Below are 26,093 nucleotides of genomic sequence, written 5' to 3'. Positions count from 1 at the left end.
GTAAGGATGCCAACCACACTGTGTCTGGCACCAGAGTTATCTGGAAAGCGAAGCACAGTACTCAGATTTAATCACTATATTACTCTACAAAGTTTTGCTTCATGTGTTTGTCATTACTGACTTTATTTAGTCTGAAAGACATTTTCTTGTACTTGGCAATTTTTAGAAGGTATTGCACCATTTGGTAGTATTTGGAGACCTGTCTGCTTTAAACACTAGGAAGATGACAATTTTGGCAGTCAAAATAAATGTAAGAAGCCACTGTGGATTTTTTTTCCTCCCTTTTTCTTCCTTTTCTTCTGCTGTGGCCAGAGGAGCCAGCTGGTTGAGTCGCAGCTCGAGTGCAGCTGCTCCCAAGCCTGGCTGCAGGTCCTGCGGCCAAGCAGCCGCAGCTCAGATGACCGCGGGGTGCTGCCACTGTCATTTGGTTATGGCATGGGATATTTTTACAATACAGCACTTGAAAAACACATCACTGAAATTAATGAGGTTCATCTCACCCGTTGTCATCCCTCGATACCCTTCTTGTAGATTAATTTGTGTTCGTGTTTTCTGTGCCTCAATTTTCATTAGTTAGAATTATTTCCATCAAAACTACGAAGCTGAAGTTGTGTGAAACTTCTCAGGATAAGTTATTGCAGCAGAAACATCTCTTTGTGGCTTTCAGATTTCTTGCATGAGTGATTTTTTGCCTCTCATTACAGGTGTGTATGTACACGTTATTGATACATTGAGTGAGAAAATCTTTGATGTAGCTTTGAAAATACTGTACTTTTTGTTCTCTATACTTTGGCCTCAGAACTAAATCAGAGTATTTAAAATTTGCTGGAGGTGTTAAGTCATTAGTTATGCTTGGTTTAAATCATAGAATTGAATTTTGAATGGATTAATTTAGCTGTAAGGAGCTGTAACCCTTGTTTGACTTCCTGCCGCTGGTAGTTCAAAATACGATTTTATCAATTGATGAGATGGATTATAAGGGGATTTCCAAAATGCAGCCTTTTCCATTCGGTAGGTGGTTGGGTTTGGTTTTCTTGCCAGAAATTGATTTGGAGGCCTATTTCTAGGCTGTTTCTAGAGTGACCGGTTAAAGATGATGGGTGAAAATTCAGACCCAGAGAACGGGAGTATTCTGGGGGAAGGGAGGCTATGAGGTCTGCTGCCCTTCTCTTTTGCTATCACATCACAGAAAGTTTTACTCTATTATCAAGTTCCATTTAAAAACCTGAAGATAAGTGTCATCAGAATTATGTCCACAGTCCCTTTCAAATCCCAAATTACCTGAGAGTGAGTTACATTTTCTCCTGTCTCTGTAGGTTACTGGGCTATAATGCTTTTCTGGAAAATGATGTTATAGTTTGCTTTCCTTGATTTTTGTAGCTTTTAAGTAAGAATAAATTATAACTGACCTGCATCCAACAGCTGCAGCAACTCAAGCCAGCTGTGTGGTCCAAAGGGACTCTGGTAGCCTTGACATTGGAGATCCAGAAGAACTATTAATATATTATTTAAAGGCTATAACTGAGAATTTTCAGTGACTTCATTAAGTGGGAAATCTGAATTTAACAAAAATGTGTACAAAAAATACCTAGCAAATATGTTAGGTCATGGTTCTTAATTAGAAGTTTAGAGGAAGTACGTAAAGTAGTCCTTTGTCTTTTCTGGACACTGGTGGCACTAGCAATATAACTTTTGCTTCATGCTAGGGATCTGGCTTTGGGTGGGAGTGAGTCAGGATTTCGGAGAACTTTATCCCTTCTGGTACCCAGTCTGACCCACAGCTTGTGGCTGCTCTGTGGGCCCACACCTTGACAAATGCAGCTAAAGCCTCTCCTCTGCGTGGCTCTTTCTCCATAGTCAAGGAGGTTAGAGATGTTTTCTGCTGGATTGGGCCCAAATTTGTCATACTTTGTATGTGATGTGATGTGATCCTAGGCTAGGGTTTAAACTTAATGAAAACTCTGCTGGATTCTTATTCACTCAGACTTATTTTGGTTGTTAGCTACTGTGTGACTGTGATATTTGTTTATATATTTATTTATTTATTATTAGTAATGATAGAGACTTTGGGAAACTAATCTTTCCTTTAGCATGCCACAGTCATTAACCACTCTTTGTCAAAGATCTCACAGAATTTACAGCAAGGCTGTTAAATTCTTACCAGCTGAAATAACAGAGGTCATTTTCTTGTTGTTGTTGTGCTGCATGAAATGTAAAGTACAGGAAACAGAGGAGACATAAGAGAACCTTTCAGGAGATTTTGATTTGAACCACCAAGTGTCTAAAAATATTTTACTCACTTGGAGCTTAGTGCTTTTGTGGGAGGGAAGGAGAGGAGAATATTTATCAGCTGTTCTGTGAAAGATATCTGAGGCTTATTAAACGTTGATTCATGTTTTTCATTCCATTTTACATGTAGTGTGTATATATATAATTCACCAAGATTGCTTTGGTTTTTATTTATTTATTTATATCATAAACAAGTTTGTGCATGTGCTTTACAGAAAAATGTATTTTCCTTTCTATTGGTTGCTCTGTATTATTTACATCTAACTTCCAGAACTTCCATGAACAGGATCATCTCTGAAATAATCATCTTAAATTCTTCCCCAGGGAGGAAAGCGTGCGCTGTTTCAAATATTTGTTTATTGTTTATTAAGCCATGTTTGTATTGTTTTATGATACGTTTAAAAATATTTGTGAGTAGATCTTGTAATTGTTGCTTTCGCACTAATAATGACAAAGCTAGTTTTGCACATTGGCAATTATATTTCAAATCAGAATCGTGATCCTGCCTGTGACTGTAAATTCACATAGCTCAGATTGCAAGGAAACCCTCCTGATTTACATAAGGTTGTCCCAGATTTGAAGGAGATCTCTTACCTTTTTTTAATGTGAAATATCATAAAGTGTTATAAACTGTAATTCTACTGAACTGTATTTTCTTGTAAAATCTTGTAGGAGCTCCGAGAGTGCTTTTCATCGCCCACAGGAGGAGGAAAGTTTTGCCTGGTTTGGAAAACTGGTGAAATTAAAGGTAAGAAGTTGAAAAACTCGTCACTGGATAATGAATGGTTTATTACTTCAGTTAATTTTTTGAAGACCTTTTCCGTTTGCTAAATTGAAATTATCTGTTTCTTGAAATGAGACACAAATTAAGAGAGCCTTGTTCTGAAACCTTAACTGCTGGATTTAGTCTGTGCTGTACTTGTGGCACTGATGAAAGTCATTCCAGCAAATTGTCACACAGCGGGCCAAGGGCTGATCTGTTTTACTCCTTGCTCGTGTAGCTGGGATAAGAATGCATTGAAAGCACCACTACAAGACAAAGAAATGTTACTGTGCTGGCAAAATGATTCTTGAGACCTCCTGGCCTTTTTATTTATGAGAGACAAATTCCAGTGAAGGGTAATAATAATGGCAAGGCTTTTAATAGTCTGTTGAGCCCTGTTTTGCAGGAGCTGGGCAAGCACTGGGAGCTCTAAGGCTGCTCTGCATTTGGCTGAAATTAAAGGTGCACATAGTGTTGGGGATTTATTTTCTGATCTATAGAATTCTATGAAAACTGTAATTCAGCTGTGCCCAGGGAAATGTCTCCATTAATGCTCCATTAATATTTTAAAAGTCAGTCCAGTCCTTGAGTTGTCAATGTTCCCTTATAACATCTGTTTACTAGCAAGTAAAACCATGCTCTAAGCATGGGGTCTGAACATTCAAAGGGTTTAAAAACAAGCCATTACAGAACCAGAACTCTAATCCTTCAGTTAATCACCAGCAATATTTGGAAAGGGAAGAGCTATTGGATATCTACCTTGCATCAGATAAGCACCAGGAATAATGCACATCCAGAAAAGAAATCTGTGTAAATCACTGCAAAGTTGACCAAAGCTGCATTTTGTGGCATTCGAAATACAAGAAAGGTCTGATGGGGGTGATGGGAAGCTGTTCAACTGCTGAAAAATGCTTGATTTGTAATAAAAAAGCGGGTTATTTACTAAGGCTAAAGTTTTGTGTTTTTTTTTTTTTTTTTCCTTTTTATTGAAAAGCAAGTAACTTTGTATATTTATGATTACAATAATTTTAGCAGAAGCATTATCTTAATAAATTCTGACTTAAAAACTTGCCCTTCAGATTGAGAGACAAATGAATTTTTCTTTTCCTATCCTAAACTGTAGATAAATGCAGGCTGTGTTTGTACATTTCAGTGGTGGATTGGCAGATTTTTGTGCATGTTTTAACAGTGTTGTATTATTAATATTATACTGTAATGGATGAGCTGAATCTCAGATCGCAAAGTCCCAAATATGAGGTGTGCTTGGATCTGTTTTCAAGCTGCCCACCTGTAGATGACATGATTTTAAGTGTCTCATAGGGTAGCAAATCCTGTTCACAGTATTCAGTTATATAGTCCCAGCACCTGAAAAGTTCACTGGCCACTCTCTTGGAATAGGAATGAGGTGAGAAAAATACATATAATTGATCTTAGGTGTATGAAAACAAGTCTGCAGTCAGTAGGATGGAAAGTGAATATTGCCTCTCTCCTGCTTTTTGGTATAGTGTATAGGCCATACACCTGGCCTTCAATACTTGCTAGTAGATCTATCTTCAAAAGCTAGAATTTCTGGTAGAGCTGTCGCTAAAAGTATGTTCTTCATGATTGCAAGCAGTGCAAATTCTGTGAGGCCTGAGCTTCGACTCAGCATTGTTTTTCAGGAGAGTAACCAAGTAACTGATGCAGCAGGAACTGGGAGTTCCCAATTGTCTTTGGTCTTCTCAAGTGGATCTATTCTAGATCTCGAGCTAAAGCTGATCGTACTGTTGTAGGACATACTAGACACTTTATAGGCTGATATAATTCAGTGGAGCAGTCTGTCATGTAGCTGCTATGTGATCCCTGGAGGAGCAAGTTCCTCTGACGTTAGTCACTCTGCCTCATCCCCTATTCCTTAAGCAATCCTCCTGAAATCCTCTCGTGCACACATGGCTACTGAACACAAGAAGAAAGGTAAGTTCACTAAGTGGAAAAGTCACCTTGTGTTTATGTCATGAGGTACAGAAGTGCAAATGAAGTCCTGTATGTGCAGTGCATGTAAGCGTCTCTAATTCTTTAGTGACAAAAGACCATGTTATCTTGAGTTAGGTTTAAAGGACTGGGGTCAGGTTCTCTCCCTTGCTGGAACCATGTACACCTTCATACAATAAATGCCTCTAAATGTTTCATCTGACTGCAGGAAAAATACCTTTGGAGAAGAATTGTTTAGTTATGCAGTTAACGCGTCTGCTAGGTAGAGGGCACAAAAATGTAATGGTTCTTTGTGAATGAACAGGCTTTCTTTGGGTTTTCCCAAGAAAGATATCTCTCTGCATCTGTCTGGTTCGCTATGAGATGAATATAGGAACTTTGCTAATCTGTGCCAGGTAGTTTTTATTTAAAAAGTCAAACGTTAAAGACGCAGCAGGCTGCCTGTAAAAGCCTTCATGCAAAAGTTGGCTCCAGGAGTGTCTGGCTCAGAGCTCAGGGCTGGGGAGAGGCATGGCAGGGTTTCTAGGAGGCTGCTTCTTCCCAGCTGTTGATTTGTCTGTGTCAATAAATTAACGCATTTCCTCTGTCTTCGTTTTTCCTGTATAGACAATAGCAATGATGGCAAAAACTTACTGTCTTTGTATTTTTCTGATAAACAGACTAAATACTGGGTAGTGAGAAATCTGCTGAATAAGGTAGCATGTTTTCATGATGCTGTGCGTGGGAGAAAGCTCCGGGTATGTTTTGTCTCATGAAAGAGCATCTTGCCTCTTTCTGCAGAATGGGGAGAAAGCCAGTGCTTCCGTTGTCGGGGCAGAGATGTAAAAATACTCTAAAATGTAATCCTGGAAAAGTGAAAGGAGAACAAGTCAGGCTTTAAAATGTCAGGAACCGGTGTTTCTGAAGTATTACACTGAAATCACGTGTTTTTGTTGGTTTTACTGGATATTTAAGAGAGGTTTTAAAGTATATACTTTAGGAAATTAGTATTATAATTTTTCATTGCTTTCACACTGGTATTATAACCTGTATGCATAGACTTAGCTAATATTTGTGTAACTTTAATTTTGTGAATTGGAAACAGACTTGGTTAATTTATGATTGAAGCTTTCACTTGCACATCAACAAAGCAGAACCGAGTACTTGAAGTCCAGCAGAACTGCCCGGCCCAGGTTTGTCTAATGGCCGTATCGCAGCCGTCTGCTTGCCCACCAAACACCTGTTCTGTTTCCGTCTCTCTAAACTTGCTTGGCCTCTGTACCCTTTTAAGACAGACTCTGAAAATAGCAAAGGTGTCTGGCCGAGCACTGCAGCCCTCACTCCTCTTAGCACCTGGTCCTGCTGCAGGAGAGAGAAGGGGAGAGGAGAGAAGGGAGCTTTGGTGGTGGAGCAGTGACAGGGCAGAGAACCCTCCCGAGGCTGTGGTCAGGTGATGGCAGCTAATGTGTGGGGCTTTGGTAGGTCCATAAAGGCTTTTGACCACGCAGAAGGCTAGGGAGGAAAAACAAAACCATGCTGTTTGCTAGGTCTTCTAGGTACTTCTGAGCATTTGGCAAGAAGCTGGGATATAAGATTTAAGGAATGCCCTGCCTTTCTGGAATGAAGTACTCTTTCTGATGTGCTTCCTGTAGGTGTGGCACAGTTTTTGCCCTCCAGGCTTATCCATTTTGTTCTAATTCCTCACCTTGTTTTTAATTTCAGTAGCTTTACTGTGTTGGTATGAAAAATGATATCAATGCAGTGTTAGACTTTCAAAGTTGGAGATGGTGAAGTGCAGCAAAAGCAGTATTGTTATGCCATGACTTGAATGATGCTGAGAGTAAAATATTTCACTTCTTGAGGCTCGCAGATACACAAATAAATCTCAAGAGATGTATTAATATGCAACAGTAATTTGTTATATAACTCAACTAAACATTGACAAATCCACTTGATGCAGGCCTGATAAGATTTTATTATTATTATTTTTTAAAATTTTGGCTGCTTAAAGTGTTGTATTCGCCAGAACTGATGTGTCAAGATAAATGCATATAAGTTATTTCCCTTTCCTCCCCCCTATTTATCATCACTGAGGAGAAGAATAAAAGACTGTTATATTTTCCTGGATCCTACACTTTTACTTTGTTTTATTGTGACATCTGTCACACAAAAGTTTTATCCTCTTAAGCATCTTACAAAGAACTGCCATTTCATGATGAGGACTTAATCTTTGATCATGACATATTTTAACCAAGATGTGTCAGGCACTGTATTTTCTTCAAAACTGAAGAGCTATTGCAGGTGTTTACTACTAAACAGAACTTTGGGGAAAAGGAATATAATTTTTTGTGTCGTGAAGAATATTATGGTGCAAGTGAGAGCAATTTTTAAAAGAAGCAGAAAAGAGGGGAGGTATAAAACCTCAATAACTAGAGAATGTGCAAGTCTCTGTTCCATATTGTATTGATTTTTTTGCTTCACAAAATGGCAACTGCCTCATGTATACAAGCTTCATAAAAACCAGTACAGGCTTAGCTGCACTGCTCTGAGAAATGTGTGACCAAACTCTGAGTTCAAATACAAGAAACCTTTCCTCATACCAATGAAACGTCACCATTTCCACCCTGTGAGACAGCTTCAGTTTATATGATGAGACAAAAATATTATTGGTACAGTTTAATTTGGATGATCATCAGGAATCATAATTATGGGATGCTTCTGCATGTTTCTTCTGAATCACATGAAGATTAGAAACAACAAAAAGCATGTCTGAGCAAAAATCATAGAAGAAAATTTCAACACTTAAGCTAAATTTGAACTGCTCAAATGAGGTCCTTTTTATTCAGTGTTATGAAGATTCAGGGCCAAAAAGATAAGATGGGAAATGAGAATGAGGTGGAAAAGGAAATTGCTCTCAGGCATCACGTTCAGAGCGCTGGTGGAGGCAAGGTTTGGTCTGGGTTCTGAAACCGCTGAAAGAATGGTACAAGTCAGTACGGGGATCCTTCACACTTGTTCAGAGAAATCCAGTTCACTTTATCTGCATTTTGGAAACTGTCACCTATCTAGAAACACACACAAAATTTCTCAAGTTACTTTTTAAATAGTTTTGGGATAATGAAGTCTGGACATCTTGGATCATGCCCTTACCAGGCATAAATGGAAAGCTACTTTTTTCTTTCGTTCTTTTTCTTTTTTCTTTTTTTTTTTTTTTTCTTTTCTTTTCTAGACAGAGAGAAGTGGTGATAATAGGCAGATTATGCACAATTTCTCCTATAACAAGAGACTTACAACCATGGAGCGCACATCTTATGTGTTCCCTTCTATCCATCAAATTATATTTTGTGTCACTTAGGTCACTTCTTGAGCTGTATGTGCAGTATATTATCAGAAAGCGCAGGAGAACTCGTAACCTTTGGTGAGTTCCCAGTCCAGTTATATGTCTCCTCCTAAAATGCTCACTACTTGTTATTAATGATGAGCACAGCTCCTACTTAGACTCTCTGCTGTCTCCTGCCCCTTGTTAACTTCCCCCTCAAAGCAGAACTGGCTTCTAAGGAAGACAGTACCCAAGACCTGTGCTAATTGTGCTGCTAAATAGGTATAGGCTGTTAATCCAGAACCATAACAGGGTACCCACATAAAGCAAATAGGCTTTATATGGTGGAGGGTTTTTAGAGATTCTGTGTATCACAGGCTAAAAAGAGGAAGCAGAAGGAAAATTGCATCAGCAGTTCTGCCCCAGGCCTGTGTCCCCTCAGTGTGACGTGGCAACCTCACAAATCCCACCCTGGCCAGACACAGGTTCCTTTTTTTCTTTTTCTCCTTTTTTATTTTATTTTTTCTCCTGCCTGCTTTCTCCAACCTTACAGGTACAACCCTACCATCCCAATCACCCCCCACCCCATACCACCTCCTATTCTGGGCATGGCCTCAAGCACAAAACAGATTAGAGTGAAATATAATCGTGAAAGCATCTTCTCTTGCAGAAGCTACCATTTCTGTTCAGGATATAAAACACCTGGATACAAGGTTAAAGTATCCAAAATCCTCATGGACAAAATTCTGACAGAAAAAGATGTTTTTGAGGGTAGTGGTGGAGTCAAATGGTTGCACTACGTAAACAGAGCAGAAGATGTGTTTTATTGACTGCATTGTGTGAAAAGAAAGTGATAAATTAAATTCATCGATTTACAATATTTTAAAAACTTAGTATTTATTTAACAGGATTATAAAAAGAAAAAATATGGCAAATTTAAGGGTAGTGGAAACTTACTGTGTTTTCTACCTATTTTCTCCCTTAGATGTGTGTTTGGAGAGCTGTAGATAGAGGTTTTGTCTCAGTTCCTAAGGTTAATATAGATTCTCTCTTAGTGTCTGGTTATCGATCCACGCCTTTCTCTGCTTTATCAGATATTTTGATTGTCATCTTGCTCATTCACTGTTAAGGTCACAAAATAAGGCTGCTGTATATTGTCCTATGGCACAGAAGAGTCAAGAATATTTCTTTGCCTCTCCATTTTTCTTCTTAAAGTCATTTCCATGCTATGATTTTTTTTTTCCCAATCTGTTTAATCTTTTATTGTTTTGAGTGGGGGGGTCAAAAAGCCTCTCAGCATGAATTTGCCATCAGCACAGATGACTTCAGTTCTTCAGAACTGCAAGTAGAATGAAATACGAATTAAAATCACTCATTAAGCAGGTACACAGTTTTGAAGATGGTTGTTGTACCCAATGGTGATGGTGTTCAGCCTCGTCTCCTCTCTCTGAAGTGCACTCAGTGAAGGGCATGTTGCAATCTAAGTTTTTTATTACTGGAAAAAGGAATATTCATTAGAATCAGCTTGACTGTCCTCTGCTTTGTATTTCTTTTCATAAAGTGCTTCATTGTTGATGAAATTTCAGTGATTTATGGTAATGTGATTTGTGAAGTGATCAGAAAGTAAAGAAATCGGTGGCTCTGTCTGAATGGCTGAGCTCAATCCCATCATCAAGTCCTGTGAATAGCTGTCTGAACTTTGCATCTTATTGTGTCAAGCCTACCCAGGCAGCAGGTAATTTTCTAATACTAATAATCTGCTGCCTTTCCTATTTACAGTATAAGTTGCTGGCATGCTTTCCTGAAGGTCTTTTAAGAGAGGAAAACATCAAATATATAGAAAGCATTATAAAGTGATGTCCTACTCCTCAGCCCCCCAAAAAGCATGCTCTACAAGACTGTTGCGGAGTAGAGGCTGAATTGCTGTGAAATGGTGCTGCCTGCAGGCCCTTGTGCAAGCTCTTGGACGTGCCCTGAGAGCAGTGGAAAGGGAGAGGGGGAAAGACAGGCGAGATGAGCTTTCTGAGCAGTGCAAGGGGGAAAGACAGGCGAGGTGAGCTTTGCAGCAGTGAGATCTGTTGGTTCTGCCGGTCTTGGCCTGCAGGAGAAGAGAGGGAAGGTGCTTCCTGAGGATGTTACAGCTCACTGCTTGTGGAGTGAAATGGTAAAGGCTGTATGTGTGAATGGCTTTCACATGAGCAGCACATGATTGAGATAGTCCCGGTGGGGCACTGGCCGGAGCGGTGGGAATGGTTCCTGTGCATGCCACAGATACATGGGGCGGTGTGCTGAACCCCTCATGTGGGGTGGGTTCGTCTGCTCTGTAGCACTCGGTCAGTCTTGAAGCAGTGTATGTTATCAGTTAATTACTTGGATTTTTCTTCGCTCACATACAGTATTTTAGATTAGTTTTGCCTCCAACCCCCAAAAGGAATGTTTCACACCAGTACATCTCTCTGCAGCGATCAGGACGGTTGTAGGAAGTAGTGCGAGAGTAATGCATTGGCACTTCCTCAGGTTTTTCGTGAGCCTGCTAGGATCCATGGATTTTCTGAGTCAGAGGTGATATGTTTGTTCTTAACGGTCTTTGATAGTTACTATAATACATTTGTTTCCCTAGTCTCTGAGAGCCTGTGGAGAGCCCTTGTGAATTCTGATATACAGAGAAGAAAGTGCGGCTCTTGGTTAAAAGTTATTGATTGCTCAGAGGGGTCACCACTTATTTCCATATGAATAAGTTAAGTGTCTATCCATATGTATTAATCATTGATGGAACGAAACAAAATATTTTAAAAATGTATTTTTAGACAACTAAATTAGCGGTGTTCATAACATATGTATGCCTTCTTGAAATGCTTGTTCTATTGGATTTAAATTATTAATATTTGCAACTATATTATTAGTGTTTACTCTTGCATTGTATTGGATTTATATGCTAATAATGCTACCTTTTCATGCACTTGAAGCATCTTCTGAGTTGCTGTCTTTTTTTTTTTTTTTTTTTGGAAGCTAGTCTCTTCCTGACCTTTCTGGAGGAGCAAACCTGCACAGTGGGAAGTAAAGGCCCTGCCTAAGGCTAGCGTACAGGAGCTTACAGGCAAAAAATGCTCCTAAGTATTTTTCTATGGTTGGAGAGTGATTTTGTTGGCTCTGTACATTTTGTAACATACATGAATGACAGAATGTGGCTTCGATTTAGACAATTTCAAGTCCTACTGTTCAGTGACCTGTCCAGGTAATACAGCAAAACATCATTCTTGACACAGGGCTGTGCCAATATGACAGTCTTGTTCCTGCCTTAGTTTTCTTCCCAGTGGGGAAAAAAAAAGTGCTTCCATGCTCTATGCTTATTAAAATAGCATATAGAGGTCTGGCTTTACTTTTTATCTTTCCTGCCTCCGGCCTGTCCCTACTCTTTTGCGTTCCTCTCTCTGGGTCTTGATTGTGTCTCACTTAGAACTACCCGAAGTTTTCATGTTAACTTGACCTGAAACATAGTAAAGCATTGATCTGCGTTTGAAATGAAGTTCATAGAGTAAAAAAATATTTTGTTAGATCAACTGAAGGAATACATAGGCAATTAGTGTTGTTTTTTGTTGTTGTTGTTTTCTAAATAACATTGATCACATCGGTTAGTTTAATTTAAAAAAAAAATAATATTCCTCTGCACTAAACTTTCCAATCCTGGGTCATTAAGCCACGCTAGCTACTAGAGCACTACTCCCGTGCATAAGTAACATTTATTGTTACGGAGTATTCTCCAAGCAGCCTTGAATGCATTTGCTCTTTGGAATCTCTCTGTAGGTCTGTATTTGTGTGCATGGGAATTTGTAAGATAGTGTTTCCACTGAAAAGAGACGTTAAAATTAACAGTTGTTTTTTCTGAAAGTATAGGCTACAGCAGGGTTGGTGGTTAAGTGGTTTTGAAGAGAGCTGACATACTCGAGATGGATTAGTTCATTGCTAGTTCTATTTTCTTTCTGAATACATTTAAAACAAACCAAACCAACCCCTACTTTTTCTCAGGCTTATCTGTCATGTTTTCAGTTTATCTTGTGTTGGATGTTGTAAGAAGTTGAGGGTTTTTTCCCCCCAACACTATGACTTTCAGACTGTTCCAAAACATGTTTAAGTTTACCTTCATTTACTTCCTATTCTATCGTAACAGTTGAACAAGGATTTCTTCAGGAGCAATAATCAAATCAGTTTTTAATGAGCTATTTAATTAAAGGCTAATTGAGGTGAATTCATTAAAGATTTCCAAATTATGCTTATCAGGGTAGCTATGTTTTAAGATAAGTTTTAAATATTTGTTTTATACTGTGTTGTTTGATCATAAAAGCGCATAGGAAATTATTTTTATATGCCTAATTAGACTTTCTATGCATTTTTCTTCCTTAATACCCCATCAGGGCAGTTACCATGTGTGAATTTAATACGGCGCTAATGTTGAGCTAACATAAGAAGCAACAAAGCTATTAGAGGGCGTTTTAGAGTGTTAGATACTAAAGAATTAAAGAGTCTATTGGGAATCAGTGAATTTATTGTTTTGTTGTTGTTTTTTTTTTTTATCTTATTATTCTTAGCCTTAGTTTTGGGTAGATGTTAACTGTGTTTTATGCATCTTTTCTTAACCTTGCTGAATATCCTTGACAGCAGGCTAACTGCAGGGAATATCAGTACATGAGGATAGTATAAATCTTTTCTTTGTTGGAAGTCAGTCACTTAATGAATGAGTACATTAATTAATCAATCTGGTAGATTTCTCTTTCTGGGAGTACTTACTATCATCTTGTATCAAAGTGAGTTTGGAAAATAGGCACTCTAGCTTACTTTAATCTTTTTGTCATTGACAGAAACACCAAAGTAGTTGACTAGAAGTGTGGGGAGAAAGGAAGTGAAAATAGAACAAGAAATCTGAGGCAGAGAATTCCCAGAATTAATCTACATTTCCAGAGCTCCCAAGATTTGCTATCAATAAATAGGTCATCAGAATAAAAGCCTCTTAAGAAAAGCGCTACAGGGACCCAGAGACCGTGTTAAAGCAAATACTTTTTATTTCCTTTTTTTTATTACCTTTTTTTTTCCCCTTTTCCATTCAATCAAATGGCAGAAGTTGACAGCCCAGTCAGCCGTCCCTTGTAGCTGATGTACTTGTGATTCAGTAGTGCCTCTTTAGATGCACGGTGTTCCTGCAGCTGATGTTCTGGGAGGAGATTCTCAGGGCAGCAGCGGCAGCAGGAGCTAAGGCTGAGTGAAATATTATTGGTTGTAGATCTATCAGCTTCATCCTGCACTGGTATGTCTTGAGATTGATATCTCTGCCATCTAGGCTTATAGTCTGTAACCGTAGCAGAGTACTTTATGGTCTTGTACTGTTGGGTTTTCTCATATCAGTGCATAGGTGGTCTGTTTCTGTAGTCCTGACTGGAACAGGAATGGTCCCATTGCAAGTGAAGAGAATCTTTTAGGGGACTTATCTCCATGAAGCTCAATGTGGTAAAATTGAGTGGCTTATAGTATTTTGGCTTAATGGAGGATGGAGTCATTGTAATTTAAAGTTGAACATTTTTTCCTCAAGTATCATCTGATTCCTACTAATGAGGGTTTTTTCAGTTTTGCTAGATAACCTAAAAAATTGGTTTTAGAAAATGTATTTTACGTACTCTCCTAAAATGAGAATAGTGTTTTTTCTTGCCTTTGCAACCCTTTTTTAGTTTTTACAAAGTGTTTCATTCAGATTACCACAGCCTTTGCATTATATTTAAGATACTTTATAGAAAGATATTTCAGTTAAACTTTAAAAGTTTTAGGTTAAATCCCAAACTCTTTGCAAACTTGAAATCACCCTAAATCTGCTGAAGGAATTTCCATATCCTAGCAGGTTGGGAGCGTTGTATTTTTTGGAAAGATGGAAACTCCAGGTGAAAAATCATATCTTCTGTGTATCTAGGACAATCTAAGTTTGAGTCCTAGAAATCAATCATATCACCGTAAAGCTTGCCTACTTTTCCTGTCCTACTTTTTTATAAGATAAGAGACTGGAAGGCCTGCCATGCAATTGTAGGATTACTAGCGGAGAACGTAAGATGTGCATCAGTGGGTTAACCCTGGTGCAGCACAGCATCCTGTCACCAGTGTGGACAGCAGCAGATGACAGGATGCGGTACATCTATAGATGTATCTGCAGATTGGGCCTTCTTATATTCTCGGCTCTAGTAACACACAGAGTAGTTGCTTCTTGAGCTTTGAAGATGGACAGTCCCTCCAGGAATTTATCTGATTCCTTTTGAAAAAATTTATACTCTTGGCAGAAGCGTCGTGCTGGGGTAATGAGCTGTATGATTTAATTATGAGTTGTGAAGAAAAAGTCCTTCTTCTTAGTTGTTTTGAACTGCTTGCTCATAATTTCATTTTATACCACTTATGTCTTGAATAATGGCAAATAATGAAAAATCATTGCCTATTCACTATCTCCATACTACTCATCGTTTTATAGACCTCTATCGTATTTCCTCTCAGCCACTTGTTTTCCAAAATTACTGCATGTAGTTTTCCTTCCATGAAAGCCATGCCATTCCTGTGATCACATTCATTGTTCTGAATTCTTCTGCACTCTGCTCTTTTACTTTATCTTTTTGAGTGTGCATGACCTAAGCTACGTGCACTGTTTGAGATGCATGTACACCACGGTTAGAAATTTAAGGATGCTTTGTGTTTTGTTCCCCGTTCCTTTCCTAATAATTCTTAGTGTAATGCATGACACTGTGGCAGCTACTAAAATGATGAGTTCAGGCTCTTGTCTTTTTTCCACAATGTGTTAGGTCCATCACTTTTTGTGCAAAGTTAGAAGCTACTCCTTCACAAAGCAATAAGTCTGTTTTTATTTACATTATTTTTCACCTGCCATTGTATTGTGAAGTTATATTTCTTCTTGCAGCTCTTCAGTGAGGCGATTGTCTTAATTGTAATAATAATAAAAAGACCAATACGCAAATTTAAATAATGTCCTAATTTTAATATAAAGAGCACAAGCATTGCTTTGTTAGCAAGCTATGTCATACTAGTATACGTGCTTTTCCTGATCAATGATGAATATGCTAACAGTAGGTTGTTCAATATCTCACTAATAAAAAAGCCTTTTTAAATTTGGTGTAGACTGACACCATTTCCTTGTTATTGTTGATAGCTTAAACAATGACTTTCCCATTGCAGTCAGTAAGTAGCTCAACAGTCTCATTTGAGAATTCATAGGCAAATACTAGCTAGAAGTAGTAATTTCTTACTGTTTGTTTTACCTCAAATACTTCATGTTAATAATGTTCTTCAAAAATTTTTTGCTAATCTGGCCTTATTTAAGGTGCTCCGTACTTAAAATGACCGACTATTATAATAACATATGTATGCATATTTTTATTTATACTTATATATTTTGCGTATATGTGTTTATTATAAGTCATTTGTCAGAGCAATGCAGGTATTTTCCTTTGTCTCCAGTCACAATATACAGCCAAGTTCACTTTCAGGGGGAATTGTGGAAGGAAGTTGGAAAGAACTGAAGTTATATGCAGTTGCTCTTGGATACCTGGTATTGCAAGGGTGCTACAGCAATAGCATCGCTGTTGTATGTAGATGACTTCTGTGTTTACCAATCTTCTGTGTAAAGATGTCACAATGGACGCAAACTTTTGAAAAAGTATTACCAGGGGTATTATTGAAGTAACATTTTTTCTCTGTTTTTGGCTTTTTGGTGAAGTCACCAAAGGAACATACAAAAATGGCTTTGAGAGCATCCCAAATGAAAAGATTATATAAGTAGAAGAGAGATGTTTTTGATCCATCATGAGAGGAGGATCAATACCACAATCTGTGTGTTTCACTACTTATTATATGTGTTTCACTACTTATTATTGGCAATGCTTTATAAAGGGCTGGGAGAGGAATGAGCTCCAAGTCAGCGATTATCTATTACACTCTTGCTTGTGACACATTAAAACTTCAAGAAAACAGGTGATGGACAGCAGATTAAAAACTCAGCTTGGGAATTACTTTTGTTTGGAAAGTGGAGAGCTAGTTAAAAGCAATTCCCTGTGCCTTATTGCATGAGTGCACGAGGCCTCCAACTCTGTTTTTATGCTAAATTCATCTAGCATAACACTATGAAAATATTATGTGCAAATTAAACACATCTAGAGTCTGTTTTGTTTTCATTGTCTTATGTTCCTTTAGTACTCCACAGAGTATAAGTACAGTGGAAAAAATTCTGGCAATTAGCCTTGTCTTACAATTAAACAAAAGTTAAAATGCACTTTATTCAGAAACATTTGTAATGATTATAATTAAAATAGATGGATTAATTTTTTTATTTTTTTTTTAATTTGAAATGTGCAACACTGATTAGATAGGCTGTGAGGTCTTTTTTAAAACTAATCTTACAAGGTAAGATTAACATATATCATCGATACTATGCGTATAGAATTGGAATTATGGTGAATTTATTTATTTTATCTGGCATATCATAGAATGCTTCTCATTGCAGGCTACTTCTGCATGTCGTATCTGTCCAGCCTGTTGATCACAGGAGTCTAGCCTCAAAGTTAGATCAGGTTGCTCAGAATTTTATCTAGAGAAGATCAAATAGATCTAACTTTTAAATGGAAATAGATGTCATAAATATGGATACATTGTGCAAAACAACTTGGACATAAATGATGAAACTAGGTTGCTGTGGAGAGGAAGTTTGGAGCAATTGTTCTGTTCATGAAATTCTATTTTTCTCACTGGTTGTTTCTAGTGTGTATTATCATATTCAGAGTCGGCTCTGGATGCTACCTTCTGAGAAGCTACTATAGTGTTAAATTATGCTATATTCTGGCTGAGTGCATGGTAACTGTGTGATAAGTGGGTAGTTTGCTGTGTGGCAAAGATTATCTGTCAAGCAGTGGGTCTTTTTGAATTTATATTTCTGTATGAATTTTCTTATGAACTCACTTTCTGGACATATAACAGTGATGAGTAATAGAAGGAATAGGATCTATTCAATTAGTTAAATTTGAGAAATTAAAACAATTACATTATTAAAAGAGGATTATACCAAATACATGGGGAAAGCAGTATCCATGTGTTCCTAGAAGGTGATGGAGGCATCAACAGGCTGAAGCTCCATTAATGCAGCACCATGGATAATTAAGAGGTGAACAAGGAGCAACAGTACCTCATTTTGGGCTATTCAGCATAAATTCATAAAGATCATTCATGCAGTGTTGACTTAGACAATTCTTTTATTGAGCGAAGAAGCTGTAATACACAGTGACACTAGATGAGATTATATGGTGATATAATGAAGTTTACAGTGTCAAAAAATAAAATGATTAAATGCCATGTATGCTAGAGACTCAGCCTTCTTACAGCTCCATCTTATGTTTTCAGTATATGAACAGTGAATTTTGTTAAGGCAGGGTAATGAAAAATCAGTTCCTTGAAACGAAAGTAAAGGGAAGGGAAGCTTAGCTATAATTTCCATATTGGTTTTAGAAGATTAATCTGTCTGTATTGTGCTCTGCCTTTTTTATTCCTCTTCCAAAAACCACTCCATTCAAATTGGCACCTCTCTCAGATGGCTGAGATCTACGTTCTCCTACCAGTTTTTTCTATCCTTCCTCTAAGACTTCATCACACAGGTCTTCCGTTCGTTCCTTTACTGTCCTTGACAGTAATGGTATGAGCTACTTTACTGATCAAGACTTTTTTCCCCATATTTTTTGTTCTTATTCCTTTGTCTATGGTTTAATAATTGGATCCTAATTTGGTAGTATCGTCTCTCTATATCACCTCTTCCAGGTTTTGTTCATCTGAATGTCACTATTAGGCACTCTGTATAATTCATTGGTCCCATTCTTTATGCCAAATAGGCTAAAAAAGACACATGTTTTTTGACTGTCCCTAGCTCTTCATCACTTTCTTCATTCCTACATCATTCAATGCTCACACACACTTTTCAAATCTTTGTCTTTAGCTAGTACCTGAGATAGAGACCTTTCCTTTCTCTTTCGTGAAGGAAACCACATCCTTGCTTTCTCCAGCTGTGCTGACTTCAGTGTCTGACTGACTTGCAGGGCAGGTGGGGATCAACACTATCTTGAGTAAAACATATATTAAAGTTGTTTGCCCAATGTCTTGATGGTAGTGATGCAAGAATTTCTAATTTTGTTTGTTTGATACAGATTCACAAATGTCAGAGGCAGAATAAACCCATACAAACTGTGTAGGAGAAGTTATTGCCCTTTATTCAAAAAATAGAAAAGGGGGGGGGGGGGGGGAAGAAAAAAGGTGAGGACGGAGGGGTTGGATGCAATTGTGTAAGATGTGTTCTGTGGTGTTGAAGACATCAACACAAATAAATGTCTTCATTATATTGTGAAATACAGTGCAAATTACTTTTTCAAAAGCTTTTGTTCCCTAGAATGCCTTCTATGCTCTGCTACAACACCTTAAATATATTGTACAACATTGTGGCTGAATTACAAAATGAAAGGTCTCTGTGTTTTTCCACCTCTGTGGCCTTGGCTGTTAGAAACACTCTGAAAATACATTTACCTGTGAGTTTGTCTTTTTTAATAAGTTAATAAGGAAGGATGCTGCAATAGATTACTTTTTATTAAAAAGAAATAAATTACTTTAGGCTTTAATACTTTAGTTGTGGTAAAATTATCTAAGACAGTAGTGAAACTCCACAACTAGAGGAATCTGCCGAGTGGGAGAATCCCTCTGAAAGAGCTGATGCAGAAGTTTGCTTTCATGCATACCCAGTAGCAAAGGTTTTCAGTGCAACTATTGAGTTGACTATAGTAGAACATCACCAGAAAACAGCAATTGTAGCATCTAATTCAAGCCTGTGACCCCAAATGAGTAGTCTGACTACAGCAGTTTGCAAAAGTTTAGAAAAAATCTTGAAGAAAGTCATACAGTAATATGGCTGTGGGCTTACCCCCAGCACAATGCACTGGGTTGATCGATATTGAGATAACGAAGAGCTGATACCCCAGACTACAGGAAAATCCCGAGGATGTAGAGCATAGCAGATAGCTCAGGACAACCCCACCTGCCAGCCTCTCTCTCGTTGCCAAAGGAGAGGAATGGGAGAGGTTCCTGTTGTCTTAGGCTCAAGTCAGTGCCAGACCAGCACGTGCTGCTGCCTCCTCCTTGATGGAAGGAGAAAAGACCTAGGTAAACCAAGACAAAGTGTTAGCACAAGAACAGATGGGAGCTGTTAAGAATACGTTTAGTGCAGATGAATATGAATTCACTATGAATGCATTTAGAGCAGGAATTAGGAGAAGACTCCATCCTGTTGCAGCACTACATATATAATACAGCAGTTGCTAAATCAGCTTTTGTGCAAAGCGTCTTAAATGTCTTGAAGCAAACTAGCTCTAGACTGAACTGTCAATATCTCCTTGAGTGACTTTCTTCTCTTTTTTATGACTATTTGAAATGTCTTGTGTTCTTATTTCCTACCTATTATAGAAACCTTGCTTTAAATAGGTAATTTAGAGATCTTAAGCTCAAAAGACCTGTTTTTGCTTTAGCATAGTATTACCTCTCCTCCCCCAATATTTATTGCTTCGATGAGTCATTACTAGATGTAATGATTGGTTTAAATGAGCAAAATATACCAGTTTTGGCAATATGTTATTGCTAATAATTACTCAAAATCTTCAGTATTGTCAGCAGGATTTTCAAACCTAAAGACTTGATGGCACAGGGAAACAAAGCTTTCCAGCTACTCATGCTTCCTGTTTTGTTGCCTAATTATCATTCATTTACCCTGCCATAAGAGTCGTTCTTTACCTGCTTTCTGATTGCTTTATGGCTGCTTTTACAGCTTTTGAGAATAAATTGAAATATATGTTCTCACTGTGTTATATCCGTAAAATAACTGATTCAGTCAACAATCTGTATTTTATTACCCAAATGATCTAACAGCCTTCATATCATAAATGGAAAAACGGTTAAGTTAGAGAGTTCAACTGTGTCATTTATCAGAAAATACTATTTGCTACAGTCAGCAAATATCACTTCTTCCTTTATTTTGGCAGATTCCCCTACAGTTTGAGACATACATCCTTCTGAAGGCAACTAGGAATTAAGAGTGTATAGCTGGTTTAAATCTAAAACACATAAATATGCAAATACAAAAAAAAAAAAAAGGCAAAATATTGGCAAATGAAGTGAATTCATTTTACTGTTGGTCTGATTTTTCTTTTTTCTTTTTTTACCTCCTTTACCTTTTATGAGTCTGTATTGTTTTCTTACCATACACAAAGTGCAGGCAATGCCTGCGACTGATGCTGTGGGTTGCCCTTTCCGTATCTCTGCAGCCAGCACTGAGCCCATGACACCAGTCTTTGGTACATCTCCTGGCATGCAGTCAAACATGTGCCACAACTTATTAAACTCCAGCAATGCCAGACAAGCGGGAGAACCAAAGACTTGCTTGATGCATGTGCAACTCAATTTAAAACAGTTGGGGTTTTTTGAGTTTTGTCATACTAGAGATCCAGTTAATTTTAAAGACAGCTCAAGCCTGAACATGAATGTTTCTGAGAAAGCCCTGGTTAAGCTCTTAATTGTACACAGCTGGAACCAAAGTTACAAACAATAACCAGAAAAAGAGAAATGCATGAACTTAGATTGTATCTGGCTACAGTTCAGTGCTGTATGGGATTTCTCCGAGACATACCCTGGCTGTAGGAGTGAGGAGATGGAGCAGCTTTATTCCTGCGGCCTCTCAGAATCAGCCTCTGCAACTAGCTTGGCATCTGGCATCACAGCCTTGATGTGCCAGGCAGGATAAGCTTTGGGAGCTTTCCCTCTGTCCTTTTTCCATCTTTTTTTCCTCTTTCTCTGCCTGAATTTCTTCAGACTCTGTCCTCTTTTAAAATGTAGTCTAAATAATCAGTACTCCTTTACCATATGTAGCAGCCTGCTCTTGCATTTTCCCCTTCCTGTCATATCTTTTTCTTCCTTCTGTGTCCCCCGTTAACAGAAGTGAATTCCACAATACGTGCCGCTAAGGACGATGCTTTGCAAAGCAAACATCTGGGACTTACCTAGAAAACTTAAGGAAGGCCTTTTAATGATTTGAAACTTAGAATGCTATATAAATTGTCTTTTATAAAGCATTATGAATCCCTGTGTGCTGATAGACCCAAGTTACAGTTTGTTTTCAAACGTTAGGGATCACACAGGATGTATTAATAGTACTGATGGTGGCCTTAACGTTTAAAGCACGTTTACTTGAATCAGTCCCTGCTACCTCTTTCTACTAATTCCTAATTAGTCACAACAAATCTAATGACTCTAAGAGTGTGTTGACCTGTGCATATTTGTAAGGAACTATGGCGATGCTGCTTCGTTATAGCATAGTTTTCTGGATCTAGGTTGATTCTGAACCCAGATTCTGTTTTTAAAAGTGACTGGTGGGCTAGGGAAGAGTTTGCAGTTGCTTTGCTTGTTTTGCTTGCATAGATGAAATTATTTTAAGACTTTGTAGACATGGCCTTACAAATACAAGGTAGTCTGAAGCATCTTTTAGCTCTTTATATAGCTGCTGACACTATTATTTTTTGACATCTTCCTGTTCTAGTGGCATTTTGCCATCTGTTTCTAAGATGACATTATAATGCAAAGTAAAAATTTTAGTATATTCTTCTAAAGACTTTGCTTTTCTTGCTGCGCCATTCTAATTCTGCACAGTCCCTGTTGATATATTCCTATTTATCTTGTCTGATAGCTGCTTTGTTTTCCTATTATGTTCTCCTATTCAGCTTGCATAGAAAATACCAAGATGCCTTCTCAATTTAAATACTTGTCTTTTCTTCATTAACAGCAATGCCTCATCTGCTACCCAGTTCTACAGTTTTTCCTTTACGTTTTAGTTTTATAATTCAATGAAGTCTGCAAAATCACTGGAATATCTATTTACAACCTTCTTTGTATGATTTTTGCTCACAATGATACAGGATATACAGGAAAGAATGTATGCAAGATAATCTGTAACAATAATTGTTTTAGCAAGTTAGAAGTGTTTGGTAATGAACCCACCAAAATAACAACTCTGATCTGTGTTACAGGCTCTTACTGACTTGAATCTAGATTTGCATTCTGGCGAATAATGCTGAATTTCAGCTTTTCATTTTATAGTTTGAGCAATTCTGTTTCCTATTACAGTACATCCTGACATTTAGCAAAATGCTTTGTAATTTTAACAAATAGGATACAAAGAAGTATTCCTATTACAAATGCATGCGATTCACAGTTAGTCCTCATACTGATTGCTGTTTTGCATGAAGGAATCTATGGCTTATTAATTTTATCACTGGTCTTAGGAAGTAAAAAGAGCATCAAGTGAATGAATGGAATAAATTTAAAAATACACTTTTTTTTTTTTCCTGGCAAAGCATGTTTTTATTGGTATAATGCATGTGTGTTGTTTCATTTCCACACCAATTCCATAACTGAATATTTCAAGTTTTAGAGTCTTAATCTTGTTTTTCTTCTGTAAAAGACCTGAAGAGATGTTAGCTTCAATCTTGATTAGATTCTGCTTGTGTGGTTATATTATTTTTAATCTGATGTTACATTTATCAAAATTTGCCAGAGCAGACAAGCATTTCCATACTATAACAATAACTGTAATAGAATAGTGTGTTGGTAGAGTACACAGACTGTGATGGCACAAAACTAATAGATGTAGAATATCAGAGCTCTCTCCTGCATTAAATGCCATCTTCTCAAACCTGAAGGCGACAAAAACTGAGAGGAAACGTAGCCATCTGGGAAAATTGTTATCACCACCAATGACATCTGGCTTGGCATTTTGTGGTCCCCATATTATTAAATGCTTTGCTGTATTATGCATAGGGTTCATTAGTACAAATTAGGTTCTGTTCACATTACAGTAGGTAATCAATTATATTGGATACTAAATGTCTTCTCATAAATCTGAATTACACTTTTCTTGGAGCGTGGTCCAGCATTTCAGCTGGTACAGACTGTCAAGACTTGTAGAGAGCTGACCGAAGCGTGCAGCCTTGCACCAGGTGAGAATCCAGCCCTGGCTTCCCTCTGTGCCTGCGGCTGTGCCAGCTGTTTTGTCAGGTGCAGGGTTACCTTTGCCAGTGCAGCCTCGAGCTTCTGACAGGTGGGAAATGGGACAACAGTCTCCCCAACAATAGACAGTTTAGAAGCGATTGGGTCTGAGGAGCTGGCTGGGTTTTACTCCAGGTTCTGATTCCCCTGTTGGTTGGTTGCCACTCTGCTGGTGGGTGACACTGGGCCAGGGCTGTAGGCTGTGCAGAAGACTGTACAGCTGCGTAGCTTGTGCAGGTCCATGGCACTTGCAGTCCATGATGAACTTTTTTTAAAACTAAAAAGTATATACATCTAGCTAAATGTAATCTGATAGGCACCTAGTGATCAGCTTTTTATGAAATAGATTTGAGAGAATGAGCTTAAATTATTTTTAGTGTTTCCTTCTGTAATGTATTTTCTGAATTGAACTGAGCTGGGCTGAATTACTAGTGCCACTAGGACAAGTGCTGCAATTGAAGTAGGGGGTCCTAAGTCACTGTGATACAAACTTTTATTTTATTTTTTTCCCCTGAATTAACTACCTTGTTTATACTCTGAGCAAGGAAGCTGAGAAACAAATGCAAATTGAGAGTTTCTTATACAAGGAATATAAGAAAAGCTTATCTGAAGCATTTGTTTCCTGAAACCTAATGTATTAACACTTTTGCAAGAAGAGATTTGGGACTGGCAGCTATTCATAGGTTACAAAGTTCTATCTAATTTTCCTGTACATGTTAATAATTACTTTTAATTTTATGTAGCTAATACTTCTCCAGAAAACACCATTTCTAAAAATAATAAAAAACATTAACTTGACTATATATAATATAGCATACAGTATATGTGCTATATGTAAACAATACTACTGCTATAATTATTTTAAAGTTTCTGTGCCTTTTCTACTACAGTCTTTATGCTTGCATTGCATCTGGACTAAAAAGCATAATTAATTGCAGTGCAGTTCTGGGGAAACAAAGCACAATAATTTGGTCTCAGTACTACATGTTTTTGCAAAGCCACCCCACAAACGCTGAATTGGATGGCCAGCAGTTTACGGCGATGCAGCTAATAGCAAGCTTCAGGTTATTTTTGACTCAGCCTTCAAGCTTCATGTATCTGAAGTCTCTAAGGTCTCTCATTACCATCTGAGAAACATAGCTTCTAGGTTGCAGCATTTTCTGTCTCCTGCTGATACTGAAGTTCTGATTCAAGTCTTTTTCTTTTCTGGGATTGATGATTGCAATTCTCTCTTCCCTTGCTTACCCACTACTATTAGAAATAGACTTGAACTGGTGTGGAGATGTGCTACAAGAGTGATTTCCAAACTTGAGTTCGTCAGCACATGGCTCCTGCGTTTGCAGTACTACAATGACTTTGAGCTAAATGCTGTATAGATCCTAAGGTTTTGTTGCATAAGAGGGCTTTTACAACTGCATATCTGAATAGGTTGGTAAGATTTAGGAAATGAAGGTCATAACAATTTCATCTCTTCCTTAGTTTATCCTACTGAACGTACACCTATTTGTTGACATTAATTACAAATTATTATGAATCTACAATATTTGTTCATAATATACCTTATTAATATGTCTTACTGCTTACTTGCATCTATCCACAATATATTTTGAGAATAAAAAGTAGAACATTTTTGCTGTAGCTGAGAAATTTTCCCAAAGTGCATTTATCTGTTGGGTAGGGCCCACCTCATCTCTTTCTTACAATTCTTCTATCTATTCTTTGCTTTTTCTCAAATCTCCAGTGAATCTTTGAAATTAGAAGGCATATTATCAATTTCTTTTTCAGATAAATCTTTAGTAGAAAGCACTGTTGAGTTCCATGTCAGATAGTGTTATTGAAACAGTGTTATTAAAAATGAATTCAGAAAAACCTCACCCACTCAACATATATTTCCTAAAATCACCAGCTTCTTTTTTTAGGCAGAAGTATACAAATACAATTCCACTGTTTGATCATTGGACGTACAATTAGTATGCCACTTAAATTTTGCTGTTGTTGTAAAGCATGTTTTGTTGTCAGTATGTCACAGGCTCCAATGATTGCTATTGCTTTCTGCTTTCTAGATAAAGAAATTCAAAGCACCTAAGCTTTTTTATTTATTTATTTATTTTTATTTTCCCCTCAATAAATAGAATCTGTATAATTGTTACTTAGACTTTTTTAATGCTTTGGTCAGGTTTTCAGAGTCAGATGCTATCAAGCCAAACCAAGCATCCAAAGGGACAAATGTATTTGTTGAAATGATTGATACTGGAAAACACTGGTAATGAACCATAGAATCCTAGAATGGGTTTGGGTTGGAAGGGACCATAAAGATCACGCATTTCCAGCCCCCTGCCATTGGCAGGGACACTTCCCAGCAGAGCAGGCTGCCCAAAGCCCCATCCAGCCTGGCCTTGAGCACTTGCAGGGGTGGGGCATCCACAGCTCCTCTGGGTAACCTGTTCTAAAGGATGGGGTGTGCATAATCTGGACACCACCCTCCGAGCAAAGAGTTCCTTCCTTATATCTAATCTAAATCTACCCTCTTTCAGTTTAAAAGCAGCACTCCTGGTGCTATCGCCATATGCCCTTGTAAAAGGCAAATCCAAAATAGGCAAAGGCTTAGCAAGCAATCAG

The 26,093-nt window shown here is 37.8% G+C and overlaps 1 protein-coding gene across 7 annotated transcripts in view; it reads left to right on the top strand.

Moving 5' to 3' along the window:
* CDH11 (cadherin 11) overlaps positions 1-26,093 on the top strand; it is a 362,024-nt gene that overhangs the window by 116,245 nt on the left and 219,686 nt on the right. For all 7 annotated transcript variants that reach the window (XM_068693719.1, XM_068693728.1, XM_068693726.1 and 4 more), the window contains one exon: positions 2,962-3,037. The gene's annotated coding sequence lies outside the window, so the exon portion shown is untranslated. Of the gene's footprint in view, positions 1-2,961; positions 3,038-26,093 lie in introns of those variants that run through there.

Source organism: Anas acuta, chromosome 10 (assembly GCF_963932015.1).
Source record: "Anas acuta chromosome 10, bAnaAcu1.1, whole genome shotgun sequence".
Lineage (NCBI taxonomy): Eukaryota > Metazoa > Chordata > Aves > Anseriformes > Anatidae > Anas > Anas acuta.
The sequence above is the reverse complement of the archived record's forward strand: the minus strand, read 5'-3'. Positions and strand labels throughout refer to the sequence as shown.